At 35.6% G+C, this 17,270-nt stretch overlaps 1 long non-coding RNA gene across 1 annotated transcript in view; it reads right to left on the bottom strand.

Moving 5' to 3' along the window:
- Positions 1-14,271, bottom strand: part of LOC134527562 (uncharacterized) — a 122,513-nt gene extending 108,242 nt beyond the window's left edge. The window contains exon 1 of the long non-coding RNA XR_010074218.1: positions 14,178-14,271. This is a non-coding gene — a long non-coding RNA (uncharacterized LOC134527562). The remainder of the gene's footprint in view (positions 1-14,177) is intronic.
- Positions 14,272-17,270: the final 2,999 nt, after the last annotated feature.

Below are 17,270 nucleotides of genomic sequence, written 5' to 3'. Positions count from 1 at the left end.
CACAAAATTTTGCGGCCATCACAGACAAGATGGCTTTCACTTTTAAGTGTTGTCCAGAGAATAGTAGAACAATGGCGGCCACTTAAATTGTTTTTCTGTTCACAGTTATTTGAAGACAAGTTAGGGACTATCAAAGCTATTTTAGATACAATGAATGAACCTTCCATAGAGTTGTATTTTTACTTTTTGGAATGGGTACTTCCTAAAATTGTACGACTCAATGAACTATTTCAAAGTGACCGAACGTTGGTAGCAGCTGCACATAGAAGATGAGCAGCACATTTATGGAGTTGCTGGGTACATTCATGAACAGAGATTACATTACTTAACGATGCTTGAGTGCAGTTGATCCTGCTAACGAGAGACAATATAAACACATTGAGCAAATTTATCTTGGGGTTAAAATACATCAGAAAATCCAGGAAAATGTGTTATCCAGAGATGAACTACGCATATTTTTATTGCACAGCAGGAACTTTCTCGTTGTTGCTTGTCAAGAAATGAAGAAAAGGTTTGATTTTTCACCAGTCACCTTTTGCAAAAATGTCATGTTTGCAACCAGCAGTAGCTCTATCGCATGATTATTCTCGACCATCTACACTGCAATCCGTAGCAGGATTTGCTCCACGAGTGTTGTCACCGCAAGACACCTGTAAACTGCAAATTATAGATGACCAATGGCGAGGTATGGTACTCTCCAATTTTTCGCCAGAACTCATATCTATGGAAGCTGATAAGTTCTGGACCCAAATTGGTGCATTTACAGACTTAGGCGGGAAAAACGAATACCGAGAGCTATCGGAATTTGCATTAAATGTATTGGCCCTTCCCCATTCGAGTGCTGTATGTGAACGTGTTTTTTCTAAGGTGAACCTTATAAAAACTAAAAATCGCAACAGACTCATGACAGACACTCTGAATGGATTATTGCTCTCATCACAGCATGTGTCCCTAAACGGAGATTGCGACCAGTTCCAGCCAACACCGGCAATGGTCACTTCGATGAGAGCCAATGTCCTCTATCCCCAAAATTTCTCTTCAACACCAACAATGTCAGTGGAAGTAGATGACGAATTCAGTTTTGAAGATTTATAAATCGTGGACCCTAAGGTTACCCAGTGTTTGTTGCAACAACAAAATAAATTAGAGAGTTTTTTTGTTATGTGCTAAAATTGGAAAAAAAGTTAAAAACAGTAACTAGATTTGTTGCAATGTGATAGTGGACATGTATGTGCAAATGAGCAAATGCACGAGTGAAAATCGTAAACATATTTATTGGAGAATACAGATGAAATCATTCATAATGGTGAGTAAAATCAGTTGTTACTCAGTTTTGTTTGATATAACTTCATTTGTATATTTAGAAAATGTTACAATTTGTTTTGCAATATAATTTTATATATTAACAATTTATGAAAAGTTGAGTCTTAAAAAAAATATATTGCAAAAATAATAATGTACCATAATTTATTTCGAAAAACTATAATTTTGAGCACTGAAAACTATAATTTGTTTAAAAAGACCTGGCACAGAACAGAGAGTACCCGAAGCCATCAGTCACAAACATACAAACAAAAATGAGAAACCGGTAATGCGTACCATTAAGAAATAAATGCCACAGTAAAATTTTATCCTTCTGCATATTTCATACATTTTAACATTTTCTATAGTACCTAATTATGTATTAGGGAAAAAATTTTTGTATGTCGAAAAAGAGACTGTGAATTTTACTGCACTACTAAAACTTCGTTAAAACACACGCACGTAATCTTGTGAAAAGTGTTAATAACAAATTAAGGTTAAACCACATTTAAATTTTCACAACTCTCTTCGCAAGTATCAATAATATTAAATTTTGTATCGAGGCCTTACATTTCGTTTAACACTTTCCACTGTGTAGATAAAAATAACGCACACCGGCTAAATGTTTAAGAAACTGTAACGCACATACAAAAAATAAATGGTAAATAACTTCACAATCAAGTGTAGCCTATTGAAGATGCAGCTGACGTGCCATGTCGCATGCAGACGTAGCGCAACAACTTCTTTATCTACTGGAGCGGAGGCGAGCTCAAGGTCAAACCAAAGAGAGTAACAAGAATGCAGACAGCGTTGCCAGATGCGCTCACGCCTTAGCCGCTTAGCCCATAGTTGCCACATCACTCTTTTCAGTTACGGTTGTATGCATTTGCACGTCGCCGATAGTGAAAATAAGTTTTTAGACTCCAAAGGTTTGCGCGTTTGGTAAGCTGTATTAAACATAGCCGAGTGTTTTGTTGATGACATGGTTTTGTTTAGAAAGATCGTCACATAAACACTAGATTTTCGTAATGGGAAGTGGACAGTGTAATAAAAATAAATAGTAAATCACCTATAACCTACAATGGAAAAGAAACGCAAATTGTCTTCTGAATCTGTTGCGGCCAAAAAACATTACAAAAGGGACTGGGAACAAGAATTGAAGTGGTTAAAGCCGGGCGGTGGTGATTATCAAGCAAAGTGCACAGTATACAATTCTGTGTTGAGTATTGCTACCGGCGGACTTAAAGATTTACGTCGCCATGGTAACACAGTCACAAAAAAAACCAACGATGTGTGGAACAAATTTCATCACTCACAAACTTTATGGCAAAGGAAAATAATGCGGGTGTTGATGCAGATCTACTTTGGGCTAATTTGGTTTGCAAAAATAATTTGTCATTAAGTTTAAGTGACAAGTTCTCTAAATTGGTGCTGAAGATGATACACTGCACATTTCTTAGAATTTTTTTGGGTGTTTCTTAATACTCTTAGAGTACCTACCCATAAGTTCATAATTTTCTTGATACATGTATACTCATCTATACATTGGTAGTGCTAACTTAACCTATAATTAACATAACCTTGCTAATTTTTTCCATTAAATTAATAAGTTATTACATTTAAATTATTTATTACTATTTAATAATGATCTGGTAAGTTTAAAGTGCTTATTGCAGTGATCATGTGCAGTAATATACTATAAGATAATGACTGATTGTCAATACTGGAAAATGTTACTAAGACAGCTTATTTTTTCCTTTGTTATAGCCTATATAGTACGACTAGATGTCTTCTACTGAGAGGGTAAAAAATTATCGGCAAAAGTTACACCAGAATAAAGAAGAACATGAAAAACATTTGGAGAAGGAAAGGGAAAGAGACAGAAAAAGACGCGACAAAGCAAGAGAAATATGTCAGATAAGCAAAAAAGCATTAAAACGTAAAAGGCTGAACGATGCAGACAGACAAAGAAAACACAGAGGGAAAATAAAGAAGAGAGGAGCAGCAACAATTTCAACAGGACTGACCCCTGATAAAGAGTCATATTCTTGTATCCGTTCTTTTGGAAGAGCTGTTAACCCAAGAACCCTACCCGGGGTACTGGAGTACCCCGCACAATAATTTTTGCCTTGTATCTTCAAGCAAGTTGGCAGCACTGACTTGTCCTTCCACGTACCTTCCTACCTGGCCTCGAAGTTGTTATTGGTAGTTGTAGAGAAAGAGCAGCTCCATGCAGAGGTGCTGTGCCATAGTGTTGGGGTACACCAGCACCCCAGGGTAGTATTAGCGAGAGTATACATTTTGAGAGGTTTTGGTGAGTAAGTAATGATATGTCGTGGACTTTATGGATAACACATAACAGTAACACAAGTACATTTATTATAAGTAAATGTTATTTTTTTGTTGCAGGTATTGTTTATCCGGCTACAGTTGTCTAGACTCTGACTACAAAATGAACGGTTCTACAGCGACTGAAACAACTGCTTCAGGTTGTCGTAAAAGAAAATACATACGGCCCCTGACTGAAAGTGAAATAATGGAACTATTGATGAAATCTGACGACTAGTGCAAGTGACATATCTTCAGACAGTGAACCAGATGGAATAGTTGAAGATTGTAGACCAGAAGAAAGTAGTAGTGATGACGAGTGTTTTCAGGGAATTGGTTCTTCACATAGTGACCCGTGTGTTCTGGCAAGCAATTCTTCACCTACTGGACATGACTCAAATGTTGAATCTGAAGATCTTCTCTCGGTGATCGATGTGCCTGACAGACTTTTTGGAAAGAATAAGTATAAATGGTGTGGCATAAAGCCAAATAATGTAAGGTGCCCAGCAAGGAATAAAGTGCTTCATCTTCCTGGGAATAAAGGTGCAGCAAGAAATATCACATCTGGAATAGAAGCATGGAATTTATTTTTCACAGAGGAAATACTAGCTGATATAGTAAAACACACAAATTCAGAAATTGGTGTGCAGCGATCAAAATATTCAAATGACCGATATCAGAACACCGATGATGCAGATGGAGATGTTACTGAAGCACCTGTAAGAACATCATTTACTCGTAATACAAACGTTATAGAATTAAAAGCTCTTTTTGGATTATATTATCTGGCTGGTGTTTTGAAAATGAAGTCTCTAACTACTCGTGAGCTGTTTGATAAGCGTACAGGTGTGATATATTTCCATAGTACCATGTCACAAGCAAGATTTGAATTTTTGACTAATACCTTACGCTTTGATGATCGCGAAAGTAGGAGTGAACGTCGAAAGAATGATAGACTTGCTGCGATAAGGGAGATTTTCGGTTATGTTGTTGCAACCAGTCAAAAGCTATATGTGCCATCAGAATACTGCACAGTTGATGAGCAGTTACTTGGATTTCATGGACGCTGTGTTTTCAAGATGTTTATTCCATCAAAACCTGACAAGTATGGAATAAAAATATTGATGATGTGTGATGCTAAGACATTCTATATGTTGAATGCTCAAGTGTATACTGGTAAGGATTCAACTCCCAAAGGTATGCCTGTTGCACAGTATTATTCTACAGAAATGACCAAACCTATTCATGGCACCAACAGGAACTGCACGTTTGATAACTGGTTCACCTCTATACCCTTGGCAAAAAAACTGCTCAGTGAACACTCTGTGACAATGGTAGGTACGATGAAATCTAACAAGCCAGAAATTCCTCCGTTGTTCAAAGACTTTCGTGGACGTAAACGAAACAGCGCAATGTTTGCCTTCAGTGGTGAAGAGACTCTTCTGTCATACTGTCCCCCAAAGAAGAAGAAAAAGATTGTCACAATGTTATCTACAATGCATGACCGAAAAGATAAGGACAAAACTGTCAGAATCCCAGAAATAAGGTAAGTGTACCAGAAGTCGTCATCGCACCAGTAGTCGTCACTTATAAATAAAAAAATTAATATTAAGTGCAAGTATGCAAAGTCTCGCGATTCGAACGTATTAAAATTCAGATTGATAGTCACTTATTTTTGTCGACATAAAGATTTTCGGAACGCACCCGATTACATAAGGGGAATTCCCGCATCTAAGAGGCTGTGCACCATACTCCGAGAAGTGGTATATACTGCTGTTGGTTTGTGCTAAGAAGGTAAGTAATTAGTTTTTTCAATTATTGCATTCGTATTTCTTTCAGGGTAATGTTTGCATTTTTATGTTTCTAAGAGGTGTTTAGCAAAATATCTGGCATATTAAGTCTAGCGATATTATGCAAAGTTACAAAAAAAATGTGGGTGACGAGCACTGGATCACTTAATACCATAAATCACCAGTTTTCGTCATGCCTGACGAACACTGGTACATGTCAGTTATTTTTAAAATCGAATATCTGCATTCGTTAAAATGTATATTACATCATGATAAGTTAACTGTGTTTGTAAAACATCCAATCAGTGATCAGGACCAGTAGTCGTCACAGGTGACGAACACTGGTACAGAATCATGACGAATACTAGAACATTAGCTTAAAAAATAATTAACATACTAAAATTAGAACTATTTGAAAACTTACCCTCATTAGTGTATTTTCTTCCTCCCCGATAATATATAATTTTGGTTACATATAAGTATTGGATTATTTTCATTAAAATAAACATTTCTCGATATGATTTGAAAATAGTTTGTAAGTATTTCATTCGGTATTAGTTTGATGTCAAATCATAAATTAACACAATAAAACTCATTTGCAGTGCCATGCTGAGAGGAAGCATACTGAAATATGAGCCCCACCAGATGGAAGAGGCTTTGCAGGCTGTGAAGGACGGGATGTCCATAAAACAGGCAGCGGAAAGACATGGTGTTCCGAGGAACACACTTTCGGATAAAGTAAAGGGCAAGACACCTATAGGACGAAAAATGGGACCCGAATCTTGGCTTAAGAAAGAGGAAGAGAGCATGCTAGTGCAGTGGGCTCTTTCTCTCTGTAAAGCAGGATTCCCGATTACCATAGACGACTTGCAGAATAGTGTGCAGCAGTTAACTAAGGAGTTAAGGAGGCCTTTTCCTTTTAAAGATGGGCGGCCAGGTAGGAAATGGTGCACATCTTTCCTTAAAAGGAATCCAGGTTTAACCTTGAGAACTGCACAAAATCTGACTTCCAGTCGGGCAGCTGTCTCGCAGGAACAGATATCAGCATGGTTTAGGGAAGTATACAAGTACTTGGAGGAGAACAAGCTGGAAGATGTTCTGTCTGACCCAAGAAGAATTTTCAACGGAGACGAGTCTGCTTTTTTCCTGAACCCTAAGGGTAACAAAGTTCTGGCCAAAAAAGGAGACAAAAACATTTTTCAGCAAGTCAACTCTGACGAAAAGGAATGCATCACTGTATTACTGACTGGGAATGCAGCTGGTGAACTTTGCCCACCACTGCTGTGCCTCAAGTATGAAAGGCTTCCACAGGATATTGTAGCAGGAATACCTTCCGAGTGGGGAATTGGCAAGTCACCAAATGGTTGGATGACTGGTGAAGTATTTTATGAATTTCTGACTAACATATTTCACCCGTGGTTGGTGAAGAAGGAGATAACTTTACCAGCAATTATTTTCATTGATGGCCATTCATCACATCTGACTCTGAACAGCAGCACATTCTGCAAAGATCATGGGATAGTTTTAGTGGCGTTATTGCCTAATTCCACCCACATACTGCAGCCCATGGATGTCGGAGTCTTCAAGCCACTCAAAAGTGCATGGAAAAATGTAGTTCATGAGTGGCGACTGCAGCGTGTGGCTCACAAGGAAGACCCCACACTAAAGAAGAAAGATTTCGCCAAACTGCTGGATACTGTGATCGCGAAAGTTGTCACCCCAGAAATACTGCAGCACTCGTTCAGGAAAAGTGGAATTTTCCCATGGGATCCTTCTGCAGTGGATGAGGACAAGTTCGTTTCTAGGCCCTCCAGTGTCCCATGCACACCAGCATCAACACTTTCCTCACCTACACCCAAGACTCCAGAAAGTAATATTGGTAGTTCTCGGGTTGTTGAGCACTTGGAAAAGTTTCTGGGACATAACAAATTGAAGCTTTTCAATGAATCGGGAGATGTGTGGCAGGGAGATGTTAGAGACACGTCAATATTTGAATATTGGAGACATGTTAGAAATTACGACAAGGTCGAAACCAGCTCTTCTGCCCAACATGAGGAACCACACCCCCAAATTGAAGAACCAACAGTACCTGAAAAACCATCAAACCCTCCAACTGCTGTTGAAGAAGAACTACCAATCATTGAAGACACCATTTCCTCAATTAATCCTGAGCCTACTCCATCAACATCCAAAGATCTTACTGCTGTGCCCACAGACAAATCCATTCCCTCACCCTTCAAGCGAGCATTGTTTTGGCCTTCTCAGAAAACCAAGTTAAAGAAACGTGCACCAAGAGAGAAAATTCCTTCTGTTGCTAGTTCGAGTGCTTGGCAAGATTACTTTTCTAAGAAAGAGAAGGCCAAAATTGACTTGCAAAAGCAAAAGGAAGAACGGGCAGCTGAAAGATTGCGAAAGAGGTTGGAGAAAGAAAAACAGACTGCCAAGAAGAGGAAAGTGGATGACAATTCTACATCATCATCATCGGAGGAAGAAATCATTCCTATGGAATCTTCTGATGAATGGAGTGGGGAACATGAAGAAGAAGAATGTGTAGAGTTAGAAGAGGTGACTGATGAAAATTTGCGGCCTGGATCTTTTGTTCTTGTGACATTTATGGGTGGGAAAAGGGGCGCAACAAAATACAGATTTGTTTGCATCATCCAAGAAACTGAAGGGGAAGAAGTAAGAGTTATGGGCATGCGAGCTCAAGACGAGAGTAAGAAGGTATTTGTGACAAAAGAAAATGATGTTTCTTATGTAAGTAGGTCACAGATTAATGGCATTCTTCCATCTCCAAGCATAAATCAACAAGGTGCCAGGGTCAACTACATTTTTAGTGCATCTGTTGATGTTAATGAAAATTAAGTTTAGAGAACTTGTGGAAGATTGCACGAACTAATACAATTATTGAACAATAATTAATTAGATAATTTTTAAGAAATATAACTTTAGGTTTAATTATTTTCAATGTTTTATTGCATTTTCATTAGGCAAATGTTCATACTGTTGTGAAATTTAATCACGAAACAAAAATGATCACTTTAAAGAATGTTTTTTGACTGAATATTTTAAATACTTGTACATTTTTTGTTTTACATGTGTTATGTAAAAATGTACTTAATAACTTCTTATCACGTTTGTATTTTCCAATGTTTATATGTAAGTGTTGGCACAATGTATCTTGTTTCCAGCTTTATTTATTGCGACCAATTGCGACTGCCGAAAGCAATGTATAGGTCGGTAAGTTGAGTATAAGTAATATAATTTTTATGTTTGTGTATTTACATTACAATGTTATGTTAGCAGTTCCATTTAATAGTTTGCATTATCATTTAAAACAAAGTGTTAAACCCAAAATGGTACTATATAATAATTGCAAATTCTTGTTTACAATCTATAGGCATCGAAATTACGCATGACGACTACAGGCACAAAGATGTGACGAGTACTGGTAAATACGAAAATTGGCATGACTACTGGCTCAAAATAACACTTTTTTTAAAATTGTAAATATACTAAAATAATTTGTCTTTATACAAAAGTGAGTTATATTATTGTAGAGGAATGTTTGAGGTTCAACTCAAACACATAATAAGCGCTAATACACCAAAAAGGTTAGGTAGGCGATTTTTTTCCCTTAAATTGTTCTTAGCATGACGACTACTGGTGCACTTACCTTAATTGAGTTTTATAATAGTACAAAGGGTGGTGTTGACTGCTTTGATAAATTATGTCATACATATTCTGTGTCAAGAAAGACTCGTCGATGGCCCTTATGTATATTTTATGGGTTACTGAATGCTGTTGGAATCAATTGTATGATACTTTTGGCAGGTTCTGAATCAAAGTCAAAAGAATCTTTGCCAAATCGACGTACATTTCTGAAAAAATTGGCTACTGATTTGATACGACCACACCTCGAGGCTCGAATCAAGATCCCAAGTTTGTCCCTTAATCTCCGTACAGATATAGCTGGGATTCTAGGTATCCCGGTACAGAAGACAGTTACTATCCAGAAGAACATAAATTCAGGCAGATGCTCATTTTGTAACCGAAGCAAAGACCGTAAAAGCAGAACATCATGTCACACTTGCAAAAAATTTATATGTGCAGATCATCAAATAAAAATATGTCCAGGATGTGCAACTGAAGGATGTTGAATAAAGTAATGCCTTTTTTAAATGTTTGCATTGTGTATGGTATAATAAAAATTTTAAAACATTAAAAATAATTGTGTATTTTAAAAATTTTTTATGTGGGGTACTGGAGTACCCCAGGTAGGGTTAGTATAATATCTGGAATGGGTAGGGTTCTTGGGTTAATAAAGTAAGAAAGCACCTTCCGTCTAGTCCAAGGAAGAAAAGTGCAGTGGTTAAGAAACTTTTGTTAGAGGTACTACCTGAGGTAGCTAAAAAAGTTGCTAATATTTCTAAAACAGGAAAACATTTACACAATGAAACAGAAGAAAAAGTACTGGAGTTTTATGTAAGAGATGATGTTAGTTGTCAAAAACCCGGTCGAAAGGATGTTGTAATCATTAAAAATCTTCAAACAGGTGAAAAAGAATATTTTCAAAAGAGAATTATGATTACAACAATAGGAGAGGCGTACGAGCTGTTTATTTCTGAATATCCAAATCTAGAAATCAAGAAGTCCAAATTTTACTCCTTGCGACCCCCATATGTTCTGCCAGTAGCAGAAACACCACATAATGTGTGTGGCTGCAAATACCATTCCAATATGCAGTTATTAATTGATACTGTGAGCAAAGCTGTTATGTTCCCTTGTCAAATGGATGATCTTCTAGTTACTGCAGTATGTGATGAAGACAATTACCCTTGCATGGCTAATTTTTGTGACCAGTGTAGACACTTTCCTATAATTGGGCTCATTGATAAAGACAACATGGACATAGATGTCAAGTGGAAACAATGGAAAGATGTCAACCTCATAGAGCATACAGGAAAAATACACAACTGCATACAAGAAATTCAGAATCAATTTCCACAATTTAAACTGCACTGTTACATTAAAAGAAAGCAAGCACAGCATTTCGATGCTACAAAATTAAAAGTTACAACAAATACTGCTGTTCTTCAAATAGACTTCGCAGAAAACTATACAGCAGGGTTTCAAGATGAAATTCAAAGTGCACATTGGCACAAACAACAAGTATCACTTTTCACTGCAGTTGCTTGGGTTGGTGTCTGCAGACGTTGTTTTGTAATAGTCAGTGATGACTTGAACCACAACAAATACAGTGTCTGGGTTTTCTTAAATAAATTGATCACTGTCTTGAAAGAAGAATTTCCCAGCCTTGCACGGGTTCATATATTTTCGGATGGAAGTGCAGCTCAATTTAAGAACCGTTACATAATTCTGTCTTTTGACATATTTTCAGCAAGATTTTGGTATTGATTGCACTTGGAACTTCTTTGCTACATCTCATGGCAAAGGGTCTGTAGACGGTGTAGGAGGGACAGTGAAACGTACAGTTTGGCGTTTAGTCAAGTCACGTCAGTGTGTTGTACAGTGTGCAGAAGACTTTTTTGACTGTGCTAGGAATGCCTTAAAGGGGATAACAATCCTCTTCACATCTGCCATTGAGATTATTTCAATGTATGAAACTGTGTCCTCAAGATGGGTTAATGTTGATCCGGTTCCAAGGCTCCAAAAACTTCACAGCTTCCAGCCTGTGACTGAAGGCGTTGTTAGCGTTGCTATAACATCTTATGGTGAAAACAGTTTGGTTGTAAACTTGAAAAATGCATATAATGAGTGTGAAGTTAGTGATGCTCCACAACCAGGCCCATCTGCATCAGTCAGCATAGAGGGCACAGACAGTATTGAAGTTGGCGACTTTGTATTTGTGCAACTTAATGTAATGGGTCTTGGGACCAAAACCACTAGCCAGAAAGACTATTTTGCTGAAGTGCTTAGTATTGACATTGAAACTAACCAAGTAGTTTTAAAATACATGCATCCAAGAGGGAAGATGTGGATCTGGCCAAAAGAAAATGACATTTCAACTGAGGACATTTCTGTTATTGTGAATAAATGTGAACCTCCCAAACTTGTCAATAACCGTGGACAGTTTACATTTAAATAATTTATTTTTAGTCAAAATGAAGTTTAAAGGATGGTTAAAGTAGGTTTTTTTGATTTTAAATAAATAAATAATTTTTAAGAATTGATTTTACAAATCTATCATCATTAAAATGTTTTGTCACACCCGCAACATGTAGAAAAATTTATAAAAATTATAAAAAAACAGTTGTGCTTGTTTAAAATTCATTTTCAGATAATTTTAATCATCAGAATACACTTAAGTTATTTTTTAATAATTTGGTAAATCTGTATTGTACGGATTAGCGCCAAAAAAAATCGTACAAATATGAAATAACTTTCATTATATGCTATCTTACGTCCTCTTTTCAGAACCGCCTGCGGAGATTAAAAATTCCAATTACTTTTGGAGATATCGAATTTTTTAATATTCATTTTTCAGCGATTTTTTTAAAAAAAATTTAAAAATCCGAAAATACCTTTATTCTGTGCTCTTTAACTTCCTCTTTTCATTAAACCCGGCGGAGATCAGAAATTCCAAATACTTTAGGAGATATGGAATTTTTTAATTTTCGTGATGTGCACTGATGCGTCGTTTTGAGCGGGAAGCCTACGATTCACACATCCTTCTGGACATACCCGAATACTCACGTTGGCTAGCCTTCTTTTCTTAAAATTAGCAAGAAGTAATTAAAAATACTTTAAAACACTGTGGATGGTTGGTTATATTAGGTAAGTATAGCTACATTAAAAAAACTGTAAAATCATTTTATGGTTGCTTAGCAAATAACTTTTTAATATGTAGCTATCCAGCGCTAGGAAACCGTTTACATGATTTCACAATATTTTTAATGTAGCTATCCTAACCAAATCAACCATCCACAATGTTTTGAAGTATTTATAATGTAGCTACTTAACATAACCTAATTGACCATTAGTTTTCATGAGTTGCATATTTATTTACATTACCAAAAAAAAACCCGAAGATGCACGATCTGGCGTTTTCCTCTCGTCTGTTGAAAGAAGGCTTGCCAACGTGAGTATTCGGGTATGTCCAGAAGGATGAGTGAATCGTAGGCTTCCCGCGTTTCCACCATTGTTGCTTGTTTACAAGTATGATTTTTTTTTTTTTTTTCGCGACGTAGTTGAACGACTACATCACGTAAAAAGAAAATTACGTGAGTTCCTACTGTTCATCCTTTTTCCCGGTTTGTTAGGTCAGGTCAGCTACATTATAAATACTTTAAAAGTAAACAACCATTAAAATTAATTTTATTATTTTTAATGTCCGTTCAGTTTCAAAGTATTTATACTGTAGCTGACCTGACCTAATCTACCTTTGTCCTGTTTTGTTAGATCAGGTCAGTTACATTATAAATACTTAAAACTATACAAGTAAAATTAATTAATATTATTTTTAATTTCCGTTTATTTTGAAGTATTTATCATGTAACTAACCTTACCTAATGGAAAATTTCTGTTATTTAGGCATTCACGCACCCACAGCAAAATATAAAATGGTGTCTGTTGAATGATTACATAGGGCTTGTATTGCAAAATAAGAACGGCGATATCTCCAAAAGTAATTGGAATTTTTAATCTCCGCAGGCGGTTTTGAAAAGAGGACGTAAAAGAGCATATAATGAAAGTTATTTCATATTTGTACGATTTTTTTTGGCGCTAATCCGTACAATACAGATTTACCAAGAATTTAAATTATTTTTTCCAAAATTTTATTAACAGACATTTCCAGTCAAAAACACCGTTGTTCATAAAGAGAGGTATTTTTTGTCACACCCGTAACAATTTTAATTTTAGCACCACGGTACCTTAATAAAGAGTTTAGATATATTTTAAGCTTTTGGTTTGTGAACTAATCATTTAGAGAAGAGTACATCCACTTTAAAAAATTATGCTTACTTAAAATTTTTCTGGACATACTGTTTTGCATTGCAGTATCTACCAATTTTGTCACACCCGTAACAATGGAATGACCCGTAAGTAAAGATTTCAGGAAACTGACATAGTCTAGCAATAAGTTCCTTATACAATCACTAACATTCACTTAACAACCAAAATTAAATTTCTCAAAAAACAGAAACAGTGCAGCGACTTGTTCTATTATTTAGTTCTCTGGCACATCTAACACACAAATATTTTTTTAAGATTTCAGTAAACAGAAATAGTCCAGCGACGAGAGCTCATTTTATAAATCCCTGGCATGCACATAATATCCAAATATTATGATTTCGGGAAATAGAAATAGTTCAGCAATGAGAAGTTTTTTTATCCACCATATGCCTCCTAACCCACAAATATTTAGATTATCAAAACAGAAATATTCCAGCGGAGAGAATTTATTTTCCAATCACCTGGCCCCTCTCACTAGAAAAAAAGTTAAAATTTCTGAAAACATTAAAGTCATCATTGATTTTTAATCCCACGGCCTCTTCCAACCAAAAATATTTCAGATATCTGAAAACAAAAATAATCCAGCGATGAGAGCTTGTTTTCAATTCCTGCTTCCTCACATTCACAAATATTTAAGAATTCAGAAAACCACTAAGACGAGAGAAGAGAGCTTGATTTACAATCAAATTGCACATCCCAAACCGCAATATTTAAGATAATCGAAAACAGTAATAATACAGAAATGGGAGCTCTTTTCTTCAATTCATACCGCACACTTACTAATATACAAATACTTAAGTTTTCAGAAAGCTGAAATACACTAGCGATTCCGATTTACACGAACTCGAGGTTTAGTCGGACGCCATTGTTCTAATCAACGAGTATCAAATACTGTAGAGGGAGAATACAGGACAGCTCGCTCGTTTACGCGAGAAACCGATGGTGCTGCGCTCTCACGGCTCGGCGTGATGACTACCCCTAGCTGCCGCGACCACGGCCGCGCCATACGAAAACCTCTGAAACTAAACTCGCTGAAGTACAAAGAGTAACCGTCAGAATTGAAAGGAAATATTAAATATTTTTTGACTAGACAACGTCTAATAAATTGATGAGCGCCGGCTGCACGCACGAAAAAGTGTCCCACTACGGATGTCCCACTACGGATGTCCCACTACGGATGTGTTCTGTTTGCTCATTGTACGCATGCATATCATCTCTCTTCATGCTCAATGTACGCATGCGTGGCATCTCTCTTCCACTCGATTGGAACAACCATCGATTTGACTTTTCAAACATATTTTCGTTGTTTGAATTATTAATATTATGTAATTTAACGATCGTCCACCGATTTTCAGCACAATCGGTACGGTTATTTAAAAGTAATGTTGAAAATTCAAATACGTTTTGAACCAACAATGGTGTTTTACAGTTTCACATAATAATTCAAATTACACCCGGGATCTTTTGCACAATGTTTTAAAAAATATTGTAACACATTATAAATAATTCGGGATGCGTATTTGTTTTAAAATCGTGTTAATATTTTACCCCTACCGTGAACAAAGTTTTTATAAATATAAATATATATATGACATTTGAAACTACAATACTTTAGTGTGGCCTCGTGGGCGTGTGGTTAGCGCATTTAACTCTTTAACTAAAGATTGTCGGTACGAAACCCGGCAGCTGCGAAATATTTTTTTTGTACTTGTAAAACTATATATGGTGCACGCAACATTTCAAAAGTAATAAATATATTTGAATTAATGAATGCAAATAAAAGTAAATTTATTAATTCAATTGCACATTTCATTTCACTCCTTTGTATCCATACAAAATAGTGATAATTCAATAAAAATGATTCAATTTTATTCATAAAAGTATGCAGAGGTAGATTTTATCATGCAAAAGATTGAAAAATTAAAAAAAAAATTCTTCCTCAAAGAATATAATATTTTTAATGCCTAAATGGTTTGGTTGCAAAAACCTATTACGGCTCAGTCTCAGGCCGAATATGATATTTCCTTTTCTTCTGGATCAATCATTTCATCAATGTTTTGTTATGACTGTGTTACGTTAAACTATCGTCCGTAAACCGACTTTACAGACAACCAATTTTTTTTTTTTTTTTTTTTTTTAATTCTATTGCCTTATAGAACGTAAAAATTTTCCCCAAGTTAAAATATTTCTTTTAGAAAAACATACTATCATGAGTTGTAATATTTCCCACTTCCCACTTTCATTGTTAACTAAATATGCCTTATTTCTTGGTTTGCTGATATTATAGTGATTTTATGCTTTTTTTCTTCTTATTTTCACACAATTCCTTTTCAGATAATGTATTTCCTCGCAAAAGCATCGTTTACACCTTTTATAAAACAATTGATTATGACATTAAAATATTTGTTTTACGATGAATGTGGGAGAACCCGGAGCAAAGAAAACAAAAAAGCAAAAAAAGTCATGCACATGTAAATTGTATGAAATATTTACCATAGCAGTGGTTAGAAGGTATGATCGCGGAAAATAAACTTCTTGCTACCTATTTAGGTACAGCTGGATAAAATTTTACAAGCATAATATTATTCGATCTTGTATATTATTAGACTTTTTCATTTACAATGGAAGTGAATCTTGTAAAACTTGTTCTAGCTCTGGTACCATTGTAATAATGCATTTATTTAAATATTATTATTTTAAAGTAACGAGGTATTAATACATATTTAATATTTATGGTAGCTTAAGATGGTGCAATTTCAAGTTCGAATTTAAGGATTATATTGTTTATTTACATTGTGTCAAACGCTATGTACTTCTACATATTTATGTCATACTGAAATTATGTATTTTTTCATCTCCCTTTAATTTTCAATATTATTTAAATGTCCATGTTATTTAATTTTATATCGTGCTCAAATCTATGTTAACTGTACATATAATTATTATATACGTATTATATACTATATGAACAACTGTACTCATTATATTGCACATATTCATAAAAAAAACTTTTAACCAAGGGGCTGTTGAACGATAGCAAATCAATAGTATTTATTGGCTAAAAAATTTGGATAATTTAATTAATTCATTAGATAATTCATTAAATGAACGATGATTAGCAATAGAATGCTTTCAAAACTTTTACTTCAATTTTCCTTGAAAATATGCTGTTCATTGTTAACTTTTTTTTACATCGAAAGCAACTAACTTTTCAGCAAATAAATTTACATTTGCATGGCCGCAAAGAATACGAGGGTCAACACAATTTTTTTCAAAAGAATATGTTGATTAGGCTAGGTGCAATGACGAGTTGAAGTTAATACATTTTAGGCTTGGAATGCATGGCCGTGGGTACTGTTATCACGCCGAGCCGCTAGGTAGCAGCGCTGACGCTCTTCGCCCACGCGGCTGTGCTATTAGTATAGAGCTGTCCTGTATTCTCCCTCTACAGTATTTGCTAGTATTCAATTCCATGTTTCTTAAACTTTTTTTTCTTTGTTGGCCTACAGCGTTAACCAGCAGCTATGGTTAAAAGCAGCGTAACTACTATATTAATATGGTATCTACATGAAGGATAACAAGGTATGGATGCCTAGGGGCGGTATTCCAAGACGTTTGAGTAAGGTAGCTAATATGCACTGCCTTGTTGGGCAACTGCTGTACCCTAACTCTCGTCGGATCATATTACAAAACGTGTCCTAATTGAACCCCTGTAAGGTATCAAATCGGCAGGCATTTTGATAAACGAGGACTTGTGCGAGGCTATAAACAGTTGTAATTCGTGGAATCCATCGCAATTTTAGCTTATTTTTAAAAATTATGGAATTATAATGTGAAATAAAATATTTAATTTTGGTTGTACAAGAATAAACG

The sequence above is a fragment of the Bacillus rossius genome, chromosome 1, assembly GCF_032445375.1.
Source record: "Bacillus rossius redtenbacheri isolate Brsri chromosome 1, Brsri_v3, whole genome shotgun sequence".
In the NCBI taxonomy this organism is placed as follows: Eukaryota; Metazoa; Arthropoda; class Insecta; order Phasmatodea; family Bacillidae; genus Bacillus; species Bacillus rossius.
Note: the sequence above shows the minus strand (reverse complement) of the source record. Positions and strands in the feature narration are given on the sequence as shown.